The 15,781-nt window shown below is 47.7% G+C and overlaps 1 long non-coding RNA gene across 1 annotated transcript in view; it reads right to left on the reverse strand.

Moving 5' to 3' along the window:
* LOC140709380 (uncharacterized) overlaps positions 1-12,076 on the reverse strand; it is a 170,953-nt gene extending 158,877 nt beyond the window's left edge. Inside the window, exon 1 of the long non-coding RNA XR_012089888.1 lies at positions 11,865-12,076. This is a non-coding gene — a long non-coding RNA (uncharacterized lncRNA). The remainder of the gene's footprint in view (positions 1-11,864) is intronic.
* Between the last annotated feature and the right edge of the window lie 3,705 nt (positions 12,077-15,781).

Below are 15,781 nucleotides of genomic sequence, written 5' to 3' on the forward strand. Positions count from 1 at the left end.
CCTATGTCTCTCCTCCCTATGTCTCTGCTCCCTATGTCTCTGCTCCCTATGTCTCTCCTATGTCTCTCCTCCCTATGTCTCTCCTATGTCTCTCCTCCCTATGTCTCTCCTATGTCTCTCCTCCCTATGTCTCTCCTCCCTATGTCTCTGCTCCCTATGTCTCTGCTCCCTATGTCTCTCCTATGTCTCTCCTATGTCTCTCCTCCCTATGTCTCTCCTATGTCTCTCCTCCCTATGTCTCTGCTCCCTATGTCTCTCCTATGTCTCTCCTCCCTATGTCTCTCCTATGTCTCTGCTCCCTATGTCTCTCCTATGTCTCTCCTCCCTATGTCTCTCCTATGTCTCTCCTATGTCTCTCCTCCCTATGTCTCTGCTCCCTATGTCTCTCCTCCCTATGTCTCTCCTATGTCTCTCCTCCCTATGTCTCTCCTCCCTATGTCTCTCCTCCCTATGTCTCTCCTATGTCTCTCCTCCCTATGTCTCTCCTCCCTATGTCTCTCCTCCCTATGTCTCTCCTATGTCTCTCCTCCCTATGTCTCTCCTCCCTATGTCTCTCCTCCCTATGTCTCTCCTCCCTATGTCTCTCCTATGTCTCTCCTCCCTATGTCTCTCCTCCCTATGTCTCTCCTCCCTGTGTCTCTTCTCCCTATATCTCTCCTCCCTATGTCTCTCCTATGTCTCTCCTCCCTATGTCTCTCCTCCCTATGTCTCTCCTCCCTATGTCTCTGCTCCCTATGTCTCTCCTATGTCTCTCCTCCCTATGTCTCTGCTCCCTATGTCTCTGCTCCCTATGTCTCTCCTCCCTATGTCTCTGCTCCCTATGTCTCTCCTCCCTATGTCTCTCCTCCCTATGTCTCTGCTCCCTATGTCTCTGCTCCCTATGTCTCTCCTATGTCTCTCCTCCCTATGTCTCTCCTCCCTATGTCTCTCCTCCCTATGTCTCTGCTCCCTATGTCTCTCCTATGTCTCTCCTCCCTATGTCTCTCCTCCCTATGTCTCTCCTCCCTGTGTCTCTCCTCCCTATATCTCTCCTCCCTATGTCTCTCCTATGTCTCTCCTCCCTATGTCTCTCCTCCCTATGTCTCTCCTCCCTATGTCTCTCCTCCCTATGTCTCTGCTCCCTATGTCTCTCCTATGTCTCTCCTCCCTATGTCTCTGCTCCCTATGTCTCTGCTCCCTATGTCTCTCCTCCCTATGTCTCTGCTCCCTATGTCTCTCCTCCCTATGTCTCTCCTATGTCTCTCCTCCCTATGTCTCTCCTCCCTATGTCTCTCCTCCCTATGTCTCTCCTATGTCTCTCCTCCCTATGTCTCTCCTCCCTATGTCTCTGCTCCCTAAGTCTCTGCTCCCTATGTCTCTCCTATGTCTCTCCTCCCTATGTCTCTCCTCCCTATTTCTCTGCTCCCTATGTCTCTGCTCCCTATGTCTCTCCTCCCTATGTCTCTCCTATGTCTCTCCTCCCTATGTCTCTCCTCCCTATGTCTCTGCTCCCTATGTCTCTGCTCCCTGCCGTCACCTGAGCCAGCTGAGCACAGAGGATCGGCACCCCAGCAGATGGCAGGGCCACCAAATGCAAGGCTTCTGGGTCCCTGAATCACCACACGGAGCAGGAACACTTGCATTTGTTTTATTTTGGAAGCAGAAAAATATTTTATTCCAAGAGATGGAAGAGGTAAGAAGTTCATCCTGAAAATATAGTTTGGTGTAATTCTGTTGTGACAGAGCTTCCCTCTGAACGTGCTCTCCTACTGACTGCCCTATCTCAATCTTGTTTATCTTGCAGCAGTTTTTAAATGCTTCGCTGATTCCCACGTTAGGAGAAGACAGGCGCCATCTTCAAATCCACAGATTCCAAGGAGAGAATACAATATTCTCAGAAGAGCATCTTCTCTCAGAAGAGTGCATAAACACTTTGTGGAGTCAGCACAGTTTAGGTTAGGTAGGCACATAGTAAGTCAAAGTGTAAAAAAAGTGGAGGAAGAAATACTGCATTGTAGAATAAGATATTCAGATATGGTGTGAATGTTTAAGGCAGCTGAGGCCCGAAACAGGCAAGTCAAGGAAGAAGGTCTCACTTTGGAGGAGATTTTGCATCTAAAAGGAATTCTCTTCTCATAACATCAATGCCTAGCACTATAGAGCATGTCTTCTCCTCAAGGCCAGCGATGCTTCAGATACCAGCTGGTTTCATTTTTCAACTGTGGTCCAAAGAGAGGACAGAAATGAAAAAGAATTGCAATCAGCCAAAAGAGATAGCAGTAGCTGGGTGCAGTGGCTCATGCCTATAATCTCAGCACTTTGCGAGGCAGAAGTGGGAGGACTGCTTGAGCCCAGGAGTTTGAGACCAGCCTGGGCAACATGGTGAAACACCATGTCTACATAAAATACCAAACAATTAGCAAGGCATGATGGCATGCTCCTGTTGTCCCAGCTACCCAGGAAGCTGAGGAGGGAGAAGGATCCTGAGCCTGGGAGGTTGAGGCTGCAGTGAGCCAAGATCGTGCCACTACACTGCAGCCTGGGCAACAGAGATCCTGTCCCAAAAAAAAAAAAAAAGGCAGCAAACCAAACAGGTCACCAATATGGTGCTGATAACTACTCTGCTAAGACTCTTAGGGATGAACCAGGGAACCAAGAAGCTGATGAAGTCCCAGAACATGCTTATCACGATGAGAGGCACCATGAGGCTGTGCTATGCCCATGACTGCCACTGGAGCAGCCCACTGGACTCTTAATGTGAGCAAGAAACCAACTATCGGGCTAAGCCACAGAAATCTGGGAGTGGTATCAGTTGCAGCAGCTTGGGTAGCCTTCACTAATACGGAAGATGTAAAGGCTGTCTTGATGTGAGGGGATGCTGAGTACCCTGGGGCAAGTAGAAGGAAATAAGGTCAGAGGGGAAGTAGGAGCCCAGTCATGTAGGGGCATGGCAAGGAATTTGGATTGTAGTGTAATTAGTGGGGTTTAAAGCAAGAGAATATTCTGTCCCAATCCCTAATCCACTGTACCACCTAGCCTATCCCACCCACAGCAGCCTAAGAAGTTGATTCAGGTGCTAAATCTTGAGGCTCCATCCCTGCTTGAGGAATGCAGGTTCCCTGTGAGTCTCAGTCTCTCCGGGAAGGAAGTTTGTGGGAGAGGTCCAATCCAGTGACAGGTTCTAAGGGCAACCAGCAGGAGGAGCCTCTGCCCAAGGGGCAAAGGTGAGGAGTTACTTAGGGTAAAATAAGAGGTAGTCCCTGTGCACCCCAAATGTCTACCTGAGCCCAGTGCAAAGGGGGACTCAGCTACTCAGGCAACCACAGACTGTCCACTTAAAGGGACTCTCAGGGACACATGGCCTTCACTGTACAGATGAAAAAATCCAGAGTCAGGACCTTAGAAATGCTCAGGATCATGCAGTGAGACAGCAGTGGGGCTGCCAGGGGCTAGCCTGGGAGTGCAAGAACCTGGTGCCAAAACCAGCTCTCCTATATTCTGCCTGTGACCTTGAGAATAAGAAGAACCACCTTGAATGGAGGCTGTGAGTACCAACTGAGTTAACATAGGATGTACCCAATAAATGTCTGGCACGTAGAAGGCACTCATTATAAGATGCTCAGTATGGCACTGCGCTTCAGGGGGGTAACATTGAACCCACCACTGCCCACTGCTATAGTGGGGAGAAACACTTTCCCAGGCTGCCGGAAGTTCATGCTGGGGCCTGGCTATCTTCCCACCCCAAGCACCCTGACAGTTACCAGGGGTTCAACTTGAACAGGAACACTTCTTTTTGTGTTCCAAGGACTGCTTTCCTAAACTCTATGAAAAGAAGAAAAAGGATGAGGAGGAGGAGGAGGAGGAGGCGGAGGAGGAGGAGGAGGAAGTAGATAAGGTGGAGCAAGAGAATAAAGAGAAGAAACGGGAGGCAGAGGAAGAAGCAGCCAGCTTATGTTGCTGACAGGCAGCTGTTGGGGACATGGTGTGCCCCTTTTTGAGAAATCGCAGGAGTTTTTCTCTGGCCTCAAATCAAGGGACCGGCCCTTCTTCTAAGCAAAGGTCGTGTGTTTATCTTGTGAGCACAGTAAATCACATACCTGCTTGGGTCCCCTCTGCTGGAAGCCTGGAGTGACACACATGACTTGCCTCCACAGCATGCAGGGCCTGCCTTAGTGGAGGATCCCTGCTTAGAAGCCTCACTCCAGAATCCACCCTACCTTCCTACACTTTTTAATCTTTGCCTTGAATGCTTACTTCTAACTTTATGTTCCCACATTTTAGTATATATTTCCATGTAGATTGCTTTCAGTCATTTCTGGGGAAAGCTGTGAAGGAAGGAGAAAGTGGCTTCATTCTCTGCTCTGCTTAGACCAGCAGGACTCTCCTCCCTCAACAAGTCGTCTGCCTCCATGAATGCAGCCACTGAGCTGGCCAACTTCCTGGCACGCGTGTCCAGCTGTCGGCTTGCTCTGAACTGAGGCCCCCGAAAGATCCCCAGACCATCAGTTGAGCTCACAGAAGATCACCCTCCAGGGGGCCTTTGAGCAAACCTTGGGGGGCAGGGGAAGGGAGAGGGACGTGACTCAGCCAGGAAACTGGAAACCCCCCATATCCCTAACCACCTCCACAAACTCCAAAGCCAGCCCTGTGCTCTCAGCTGATGCCAAGAACTGCCCACTACCAATACTTCCCACCCCCGTTCAGGGCCAAGGACATGGGATTTGGCTGGGCTCCTCTACCCCTCGTTCTTGGGTGGAGAGTTGACATGTTATAGGAAACACTCTCTCTGACCCTTCTCCAAGATGCCTGAGTAGCCCCCAAGTCAATCCCTTCCCTCCTCTGGTATACAACTCCCATGTGTAACATGTGGGGTGGGTGAGGGTAACCTTCAAAGGTCACACTAGCTCGGCTCCTCCCCATCCAGCATCCACTAATCATTTCCTGAGTACCAGCTCTGTGCCTGGCCCAGGTCTGGGGATCTTTTGGGGACCTCAGTTCAGGCAAGCTGACAGCTGGACATGCATGCCAGGAAGCTGGCCAGCTCAGCGGCTGCATTCACGGAGGCAGACAACTCACCGAGGGAGGAGAGTCCTGCTGGTCTAAGCAGAGCAAAGAACGAAGCCACTTTCTCCTTCCTGCAGAGCTTTCCCCACTGAACAGAAGGAAGAGCCTGTTCACACAGAGAGATGTGGTGATACCATGAGCTGGTGGGGCAATAAGGGACACAAGCATTTCGCACTGTTAGTGCAAAGATGACAGACTGCCTGCTGGTTAGCGAGTCAGAGAAGGCTTCCCAGAGGAGGGGACATTTGGTCAGGGCCTTAAAGGTTAAGTAAGAATTGGCCAGAATCATAGGAAAAAAACAAGAATTTTTCTATAGCACTTTATTTGTTCACTTCAAGAATCTCTTTTTATCTTCCAGACTCATGACTCAGTAAGCTGGGATTTAGAATATGTAAACGTTTAGCTCTGGGAGTCTCTTTATTCCCATTTTCTGACTGAGATTATTAAGGCCTGGAGAGGGGAAGGGACTACCCCAAGGTCACACAGCAGGAGATTAGTGAGCAGATCCTGAAATCTGCATCACCGGACTTCCAGCCTAACGTCCCCACCACAATAACTCATTCACCCCCTTTTCCTTTTCCAACCACCATCTGGCCTGACCAACTGCCCTATCCCTCCCAGCCAGACTCAGGACAAGTTTTATAGGGAGGTAACTGATTGGGGTGGGGGTTAGGGAGTAGAAGGGAGAGTTTAACCCCACAATGTTTTCATACTTGGGATCTGAAAACACGATTTCCCCAGCAAAGAAGCTTAGCGTTAAGCGGAAAATCGGCTTGGAAGGATGTGATATCATTTATAACAGTACATTAAATGCAAGCTGAGAACCTGATATATTTTAGGAACATTCAGCACACTCTAGACTAATAAACATTTTACAATATTATTGCACATGTTCATTTCACTTTGTACAAATAATCATTCCCTTCACATCTAATAAGTCTGTTTGACACATAAGTGGTCTTGGGCAAACACCTCAGAGGGCCTTGTTTTTCTGTGCATTGATCATTTATTTGTGTAGCCTGCTGGGACAGTGACTAATGATTTTGAGGGTTTAAACATCCTCAAACATCGTCTTTGTCTCCCTGCCTGTTATCGTATAAATGTAAAATAATTTCATCTTGGCCCCAGAATGTATTGTTTTTCATGTATGAAAAATGCCTGTCCTTTCCCTGCCTGGCATGGCATCAATCAGTTTAAAACAATATTTGGAGGAGCCCTGGTCTGCAGGTCTTCCAGCAAGCTCCCGAGGTCCCTGGGAGACAGGCCCAGAACACCACTTACTGGGGAATTTCCAAACAAACCTGCCATCACCACTGCATCAACTCGGAAGCCTTGTCTCCCTACAAGATAGGCATGAGACCTGCCCTTCCAAGGCCAAGTGAACAGAGATTCACTACTGATAGCCTTCTCCTTTCAACTCCAAGAACATTTATGGAGGTCTCTGGGGCCTAGCACTGCTATTCTAGGAGCTGGGGGAACAGGGATGAAGCCAACATGTTCCTGGCCTACAGTAACTTAGAATCAAGGGAAGGTCACCACTAACTCAAAGAGCCCCTGTGTAGGAAACAGAAAAAGGTGCCCCATATGGGTGAACTCAGTCACTTGAGCTCATCACTTGGAGAACAGGTACCTTTGTATGAATTAGAAAAAAAGCACTCTTCCCTCCAGAGAGGTACAGCCCTCACATTAGGGCACATTCCTCAGCTGGGTGTTCCTGTGCAGTGTACAACCTAAACAAATGTACAAAGAGGCCACCCTGCTGGAGTAGGGTGGAAGGTCAATGGGTAACAGACAGACAAAAAAAACAATGCTATGGAATACATGTCCCATAAAAAGATAAGACATTAGGAGTGGAAGACTAGAAGGAGGATAGCTGATAAGGCAAGAGGCTTCATGGAGGAAGGGACCTTTGAGTTTGGCCTTGAAGAAAAAGTAGGTGAGTGATAGGAAAAGAAGGGAAGCATCCCACCGCATCCACTGAACAGAAGGAAGAGCCTGTTCACACAAACATGAGGTCAAGGAAGCTGGCCATTTGGAGAGACTGAGCATAAGAAGAAAGAAAAGGAGGAGGAGGGATGAGACAAGAAATGAGTGTTTGTTGAGTGAATAAGGGGGTGAACACAGAGATGAAAGGACAGCCAGCCAGATGGGTGGATGGATAAATAGAAGGTAGAGATTATATTAAAAAGTTTCAGATTTCTTGAATGCCTTACTAAGAAATGTGTGCTTTTTCCCACAAGCAGTGGGTGATGCATTCAGAACCATATTTTGGACACTCTGACCAAAATGAACTGGGGAAAGCAAGTTTGGGTACCAAGGGGATCTCCCTGGGCCTCACCTAGAGTGACCATTTGGATCCACCTTGTAAGGAAAAGGGAAGGGAGAAAAGTAATGTTATCACCAGCCTTCTAGGATAAATGATATATTCCCAACTGAGCCATGGGAAACTGAAGCTCTAAAAGTGATTTGTGCAAAGTTACCTGTCTATACAGAGCCAAGAATTGACCCCATCTGCCCAACTGCAGTTTGTGCCTCATCTGCTCATGCACATCTGCTTGAGGAGATGGCCTGAAACTGAGCCACATAACCCCTCTTGCCCAAGGATCCCCCAGGCCTAGTGCGTACTCACTCAAACCTAGCACCAATTGCTAAATACAGGCCACACTGGCTCTGCGGGGCCTCCATCAGCACCTCCTCCCTGCCCACTTCCAGAAGAACCTGGACCAGATTCACGGGGCAAGAAATCTGGACTAGGCTCTAGCTGTGACCTCTCTCTCACCCCTCAACCATCTCCACCGCACATAGTTTGCAACCAGTATAACATGCTCTCTGACCCTTTCTGGGCCTTTGCATATGCTGTACTCTCTGCATGACTCTTTCATGCTTTCCCTGTCTAGCTAATGCCTTCTTGTACTTCAAAGCCAGCTCAAATGTCTCCTCTGCTAGGAAGCCTCCCCTGACCCCCATGGCTGGGATGGGACATCCTCTATGCTTCCATGGCTTTTGACTTTTCTCAAGATGGCACTTATGTTTTTATATTTTTTGTTGTCTAGTTGCATCATCTTTGTCTAGCCCACTGTGAGCTGCTGGAGATCAGAGGGTATATTTGATTCATCTCCAAGATTCTCAGCATGATCACAGGGCCTGGCCCAGAGTAGAGCCAGAGGGCAGTAGAAAGATAGATAAGCGATTGGATGGATGGGTGGATGAACAGATAGATGAGTGAACAGATAGACAAACAGCTTCTTAAGGGAAAAAAACTTTGGACTTGACTCTTCTACCTCCAAGAAGAGTCTCCTGATCTGGGAAAAAAAGTCTTAAAAACTGAGGCTCTTGATCGCACAGAATAACTGAAGATAAAAACTTATAGGTGCATAGGCCGGACACAGTGGCTCATGCCTGTAATCCCAGCACTTTGAGAGGCAAAGTCGGGTGAATCACCTGAGGTCAGGAGTTTGAGACCAGACTAGCCAACATGGAGAAACTCCATCTCTACTAAAAATATAAAAATTAGCTGGGCGTGGTGGCAGGCACCTGTAATCCCAGCTACTCAGGAGGCTGAGGCAGGAGAATCACTTGAGCCCAAAAGGCAGAGGATGCAATGAGCCAAGATTGCACCACTGCTTTCCAGGCTGGGTGACAGAGCGAGACTCTGTCTCCAAACAAACAAACAAACAAACAAAAACTTATAGTGCATAGACCTGCACATCTGATTCATTCAATTTCACTGAGGTTAAGGCCAAATGATGTGGGACATTATTGTGCTGGCTGGGGTTCAAGGACAAAGTCACAGAGAATCTTGTACACAGATTTAAGGGTCTTGACTTTTATCACAAGGCTGATGGAGAGCTGGCAGAGGGTTCCTGGGGCATGACAAGGAGCCATCCACATCTCTTGAGTCCTTTAAGTGAGGATGAGATTGAGAGTCAGAGGCATTAGCCTCAGGTATTTCTTCTTGTCCATTCTGCAAAGGCTGGTTAGACAAACTGATGGTCCCCTAGACTTCAGGATGCCCATTCTGGGGCAGAGATGGTATATTAGTCCGTTTTCATGCTGCTGATAAAGACATACCCAAGACTGAGCAATTTACAAAAGAAAGAAGTTTAACAGACTCACAGTTCCACATAGCTGGGGAAGCCTCACAATCATGGTGGAAGGTGAAAGTACATTTCACATGGTGGCAGACAAGAGAAGAATGACAGCCAAGCAAAAAGGGTTTCCCCTTATAAAACCATCAGATCTCTTGAGACTTATTCACTATCACAAGAACAGTATGAGGGAAACCGCCTTCATGATGCAATTATCTCCCACTGGGTCCCTCCCACAACATGAGGGAATTATGGAAGATACAGTTTAAGATAAGATTTGGGTGGGGACACAGCTAAACCATACCATTCTGCCCCTGCCCCCCCCAAATTTCATGTCCTCACATTTCAAAACCAATCATGCCTTCCCAACAGTCCCCCAAAGTCTTAAGTCATTTCAGCATTAACTCAAAAGTCCACGGTCCAAAGTCTCATCTGAGACAAGGCAAGTCCCTCCTGCCTATGAGCCTGTAATACCAAAAGCAAGGTAGTTACTTCCTAGATACAATGGGGGTACAGGCATTGGATAAATACAGCTATTCCAAATAGGAGAAATTGGCCAAAACAAAGGGGCTACAGGCCCCATGCAAGTCCAAAATCCAGTGGGGCAGTCAAATCTTAAAGATTCAAAATGATCTCCTTTGACTCCATGTCTCACACCCAGGTCATGCTGATGCAAGAGGTACGTTCCCATGGTATTGGACAACTCTGACCCTGTGGCTTTGCAGGGTACAGCCTCTCTCCCAGCTACTTTCACTGGCTGGCGTTGAGTGTCTGCGGCTTTTCCAGGTGCACGGTACAAGCTGTTGGTGGATCTACCATTCTGGGGTCTGGAGGATGGTGGCCCTCTTCTCACAGCTCCACTAGACGGCACACCAGTGGGGACTCTCTGTGAGGGCCGCCACCCTACATTTCCCTTCCACACTGCCCTAGCAGAGGTTCTTCATGAGTGCCCCGCTCCTGCAGCAAACTTCTACCTGAACATCCAGGTGTTTCCATTCATCCTCTGACATTTAGGCAGAGGTTCCCAAACCTCAATTCATGACTTCTGTGCACCCACAGGCTCAACACCACATGGAAGCTACCAAGGCTTGGGGCTTGCAACTCTGAAGCCATGGACCGAGCTATAGCTTGGCACCTTTTAATCATAGCTAGAGTGGCTGGAATGCAGGGCACCAAGTCCCCAGACTGCACACAGCAGAGGGATCCTGGGCCAGGCCCAGGAATCTTCCTAGGGTTCTCGGCTTGTGATGGGAGGGGCTGCCACAAAGGTCTCTGACATGCCCTGGAGACATTTTCCCCATTGTCTTGGTGGCTCCTAATTACTTATGCAAATTTCTGCAGCTGGCTTGAATTTCTCCTCAGAAAATGGGATTTTCTTTCCTATCGCATTGTCAGGCTGCAAATTTTCCAAAGTTTTATGCTGTTTTCCTTTTAAAACTGAATGGTTTTAATAGTACCCAAGTCACCTCTTGAATGCTTTTCTGCGACGAAATTTCTTCCACCAGATACTCTAAATCATCTCACTCAAGTTCAAAGTTTCACAAATCTCTAGGGCAGAGGCAAAATGCTGCCAGTTTCTCTGAGAAAACGTAACAAGAGTCACCTTTGCTCCAGTTTCCAACAAGTCCCTCATCTCTATCTGAGACCACTCAGCCTGGATTTCACGGTCCATATCATTGTCAGTATTTTGGTCAAAGTCATTCAACAAGTCTCTAGGAAGTTCCAAACTGTCCCACATTTTCCTGTTTTCTTCTGAGCCCTCCAAACTGTTCCAACCTCTGCCTGTTACCCAGTTCCAAAGTTGCTTCCACATTTTCAGGTATCTTTTCAGCAGCACCCCACTTCTGGTACCAATATACTGTATTAGTCTGTTTTCATGCTGCTGATGAAGACATACCCAAGACTGGGCAATTTACAAACGAGAGCAGTTTAATGGACTCAAAGTTCCACGTGGCTGGGAGACCTCACAATCATAGTGGAAGGTGAAAGGCCTGTCTCACATGGTGGCAGACAAGAGAAAAATGAGAGCCAAGCAAAAGGGGTTTCCCCTTATAAAACCATCAGATCTCATGAGACTAATCCACTACCATGAGAATAGAATGGGGGAAATCACTCCCATGATTCAATTATCTCCCACTGGGTCCCTCCTGAAACATGAGGGAACTATGGGAGCTACAATTCAAGATGAGATTTGGGTGAGGACCCAGCCAAACCATATCAGATGGGCATTGTCAGAGTGACTGAGACCTGCATCCAGGCCAACCGAAATATCACACTAAGTCCCCTCCTTTTATTCTCTCTTAGCACCCTCTGGCTCACAGGCCCCTTCTAACTCTACTTGGACACAGACAGACATGCTGTGCCAAAAGGGCTGGGAAACATATGGTCTTAGAGTTTGAGCTCAAGTCCTTCTCCCACCTGCATCAGCCTCCAAGCAGGTAGAGATAGACATTCATTAGTAGGTACCACGTACCAGGGGGGCCAATCATATAAATCATTCCTTAACTCACTTAATAAGTACTTATTGAATACCTATGTATCAATCAGAGAAAGAACCACCAGAAGATACACGGAATAAGAAATTTACAGTGGCTCACACCTGTAATACCAGCCCCTTGAGAGACCAAGGCAGGAGGGTTGCTTGAGGCCAGGAGTTTGAGACCAGCCTGGGCAAAAGCAAGACCCCAATCTCAACAAAAAATCAAAAAATTAGAGGGATGTGGTGCCACTCACCTGTAGCTCCAGTTACTCAGGAGGCTGAGGCAGGAGAAAGGCTTATGACCGGGAGGTTGAGACTGCAGTGATCCACGAATGTGCCGCTGCACTCCAGCCTGGGTGAAAGCGAGACACGGTATCATTAAAAAAGGAAGAAAAAAAAAAAGAGAGAAAGAAAAATATTTATTAATTATAGAGATTGATCTTATGCAAGTGTGGGAGCTGGTTAGATAGTCCATATGCTTCCATACGAGGGCCACAGGGCTGGCAGTGCAGAAGGGAAGATGATATGAAGTAGGAGAAGCAAGGACAAACTGGGACCCACGAGGATTCCCACCACCCTAAGCCTCTAACTTCAATGACGGGTGGCCTCTTGGAGAAGCTGGAACCCTTCATCATGGAGCTGCACATGCTCCCAGCCCAAGATTCAGGGAAGCTGAACAGGCAGATGGGGTAAGAGCTGGAGGAGCCATAGAACCCTGGCTGCTACCCCAGGCCAACCAGGCAAGCCAGGAGAGAAGCAATCAAGAGCAAGAACTCAGGTCCCCACACTGACCTTCCCAGCCCAGAAAGAATATGGCTGCTACTTCACTGCCACCTTCTGAATCTCAGGCAAAATATCTCCTGCAGCCCCTGCTAACCTGGAACTATGCAGGAGAAGGATTTCTGGGAAACAGGGCTCCAGCTCAGCTCAGCTGGCACAATACAGAGCCACTAACCTGCTGGGTGCCTGGCACAGGACTAGTCAGTGGAGACTCAGCAGAGAAAAATTAGAGTCCCTGCCATCACAGAGCTCGCTCTCACGACAGAGACGACAAATAATTTTCATCACATTGCAGTCTGAGCGATACTATGGCAGGGCAAATTTAGTTATTGAAAGTCTACCACTGAGAAACAACAGTGAATTACTTAGGATTACATTCATATCCAAAATAACAGAGTCTTAAACAGATCAAAGTTTTTTTCTGACTTCAAAACAGGCTGATATGATGGATGCTACATTGTCAGGGATGCAGGTTCCTGCTGCCTGGTTGCTGCACCATGTGTGGCTTCATTATCTTGCTGTCACTTCATGATCTAAGGTGTCTGCTGGCTGGTGCAACAGCTATTAGGTCACAATCTCAACCATCAGCTACTGGGGAGGCTAAGGCAGCAGAATCACTTGAACCTGGGAGGCATAGGTTGCAGTGAGCCAAGATCATGATACTGCACTCCAGCCTGGGTGACAGAGTGAGATTCGTAGGGGAACTCATGTCTACTGCCTTCAAGGAGACTTCCCGGAGTTTCATACCTAACTTCTGTTACCAGCCAGAACTCAACATCTAGCTGAAAGGGAGGCTGCAAAACATAGTGTTTATTCTAGATGGCCAGGTGCTTAAATAAAACTTGACAGTTCTATTACTCTGAAATAGGGAGGAAGTGGATGCTGTGGGTCAACCAGCCGTCTCTACCTCAGGTAATAGACAATAGTGGTCAACATCTGAGATTCTGGAGTTAGACAAATCTAAATTCCATTCCCAGCTCTCCCACTTTACATTGAACAAAGCAATTACCTTCTCTGAGCCTTTGTTTCTCTAAGCACATGAAAGCATTATCATTACATGCCAGGCACTATTCTAAGTACCTTGCATAGATTGTTACTTTTAATCCTCACAACGAACTTATGAGTTAAGCTGTATTATCATCCCCATTTTACAGATGAGGAAGCTGAGGCTCAGAGACCTGAGATAAGTTTCCCAAAATTATTTCATATATAAACACATACTTAGTGAGTGCCTGTTCAGTCCCAGGCTCTATTCTGAGCTCTAAAGATGCAGGGAAAAGTCAGACATGGTCCCAGCCTTGTCAGGGCTCCCAGCAATGGCGAGGTAGAGCTCAGCCAGTTTTTTCCACTCCTCCAGGCTGCCCCCAATTGCACATATGCAATGGATTGGGAACTGGGTGTAAGGAAACAATAGCAAAATATTTCTTTTTTCTTTTTTTTAAATGTAAGTTCCGGGATACCTGTGTGGGATGTGCAGGTTTGTTACACAGGTAAACATGGTGGTTTGCTGCACCCATCAACCCATCACCTAAGTATTAAGCCCAGCATCCATTAGCTATTTATCCTGATGCTCTCCGCCACAGGTCCCAGTGTGTGTTCTTCCCCACCCTGTGTCTATGTGTTCTCATTGTTCAGCTCCCACTTACAAGGAAGAACATGTGGTGTTTGGTTTTCTGTTCCTGTATTAGTTTGCTGAGGATAATGGCTTCCAGCTCCATCCATGTCCCTGCAAGGGACATGATGTCATTCCTTTTTATGGTTGCATAGTATTCCATGATGCATATGTACCACATTTTCTTTATCCAGTCTATTAAATATGGGCATTTGGGTTGATTCCATATCTTTGCTATTGTGAATAGTGCTACAATGAACATATGCGTGCATGTATCTTTATAACAATGATTTATATTCCTTAGCGTATATTCCCAACAAAATATTTCTTTGATTTGCTTCTTCCTAGACTTCCCAGCCTGGCCCACAACAAGTGTTTGAGAGCATCTTCCCAGCCCAAGCTCAGCACAAGCAGCTCACAGAGGGGTCTGGTTGGGGCAAAGAAAAGAAGCCAGTCAATCAATGGGTCACTCAACAGAAGCTCCTGGCCAGACTGACAACAGCCCACTGAAAACAGCAACAGTGATAGTAATCCCAAGGTACACCAGCTTGGGCCTTGTGGTCACAAAGCATTTGCACATCTACTATTGTATAAGGTCCCTCTTTTATAGAGGAGGATACTGGGGCTTGAAGAAGCTAAGTTACTTGCCTAAGGTGACACAGGAAGTATTTGAGGCAAGTATTCCAGGAAGCATTCTAGAAGGTAGAGGCAGAGGTGTGGCACTACCTAGTCCGTGTAAGGACTAACACGCAGCTTCAGTGGTCTTTTATTTTTATTTTATTTATTTATTTATTTATTTATTTATTATTATACTTTAAGTTCTAGGGTACATGTGCATAACGTGCAGGTTTGTTACATATGTATACTTGTGCCATGTTGGTGTGCTGCACCCATCAACTCGTCATTTACATCAGGTATAAGCTTCAGTGGTCTTGGCACTGACTGGGACAAGGATGTGAGCACAGAGGCCATTAATGAGTTTGGTGTCTTGCAGCAGAGATCCAATGGCAGGAATGGATAATGCCCAGTGGGAACCCTGCAGTGGAGCTGCACATTAGGGGTCTTTGGAAAAAAGCAATCAAAGTGTTTGAGCCCAATTTCTTAGGCAGCACCTCAGGGACATAGCTTGAGCTCGCCCAGTCACAGGCCTCAGTGTGCCCATCTATGACCAGAAGGCTTCTCAGTGACTGTGAGAAGCTGGGTGAGAGATAGTCATTCTCTAGGCCTCGGTCTCCACTTCTGCAGAGCCCTTGCCTCACCTCGGTCCCACTCCTGAGCACACAAGGCAGGCCACACCATACTCTGCACACTCTAGACTTTGTTCTAAATCAGGCCATCTGTCCAACCTGGGGTCAGTGCTTTGCCAGGCATACCAGGAGACAGGGAGGAGGGGGCCAGGTGGCCCGTGGGTTCCAGTGCTGGCCCTGGATTCCTCACATGTAGGAAGGAATCACAGCAAGGACCATTCAGGACGGCTGTGCCAAGTAAACCAGACAACCTCCAGACAGTACCAAAAACTGTAGCAGGCACACAAAATACCCTCCATGAATGGGGGTTCCCTCATTTCCCCATTGCTTTGCCCAAAAGTCTGGATGGCCATGATTCACAGAGAGAGAATGCCAGAGCTAGAGATGAGCCCCTCATGGGTCCATGATGGTTGAGGCCAGAAAGGAGAAGGGACTTTTCCAAGCAATTGTGATGGCAACCCCAATGTACACCAGCTTGGGCCTGGGTGGCAACGCAGATCCAGCCAGGCGTGGCACTCAGGTCCTCTGACAC

Source organism: Chlorocebus sabaeus, chromosome 20 (genome assembly GCF_047675955.1).
Source record: "Chlorocebus sabaeus isolate Y175 chromosome 20, mChlSab1.0.hap1, whole genome shotgun sequence".
Taxonomy (NCBI): domain Eukaryota; kingdom Metazoa; phylum Chordata; class Mammalia; order Primates; family Cercopithecidae; genus Chlorocebus; species Chlorocebus sabaeus.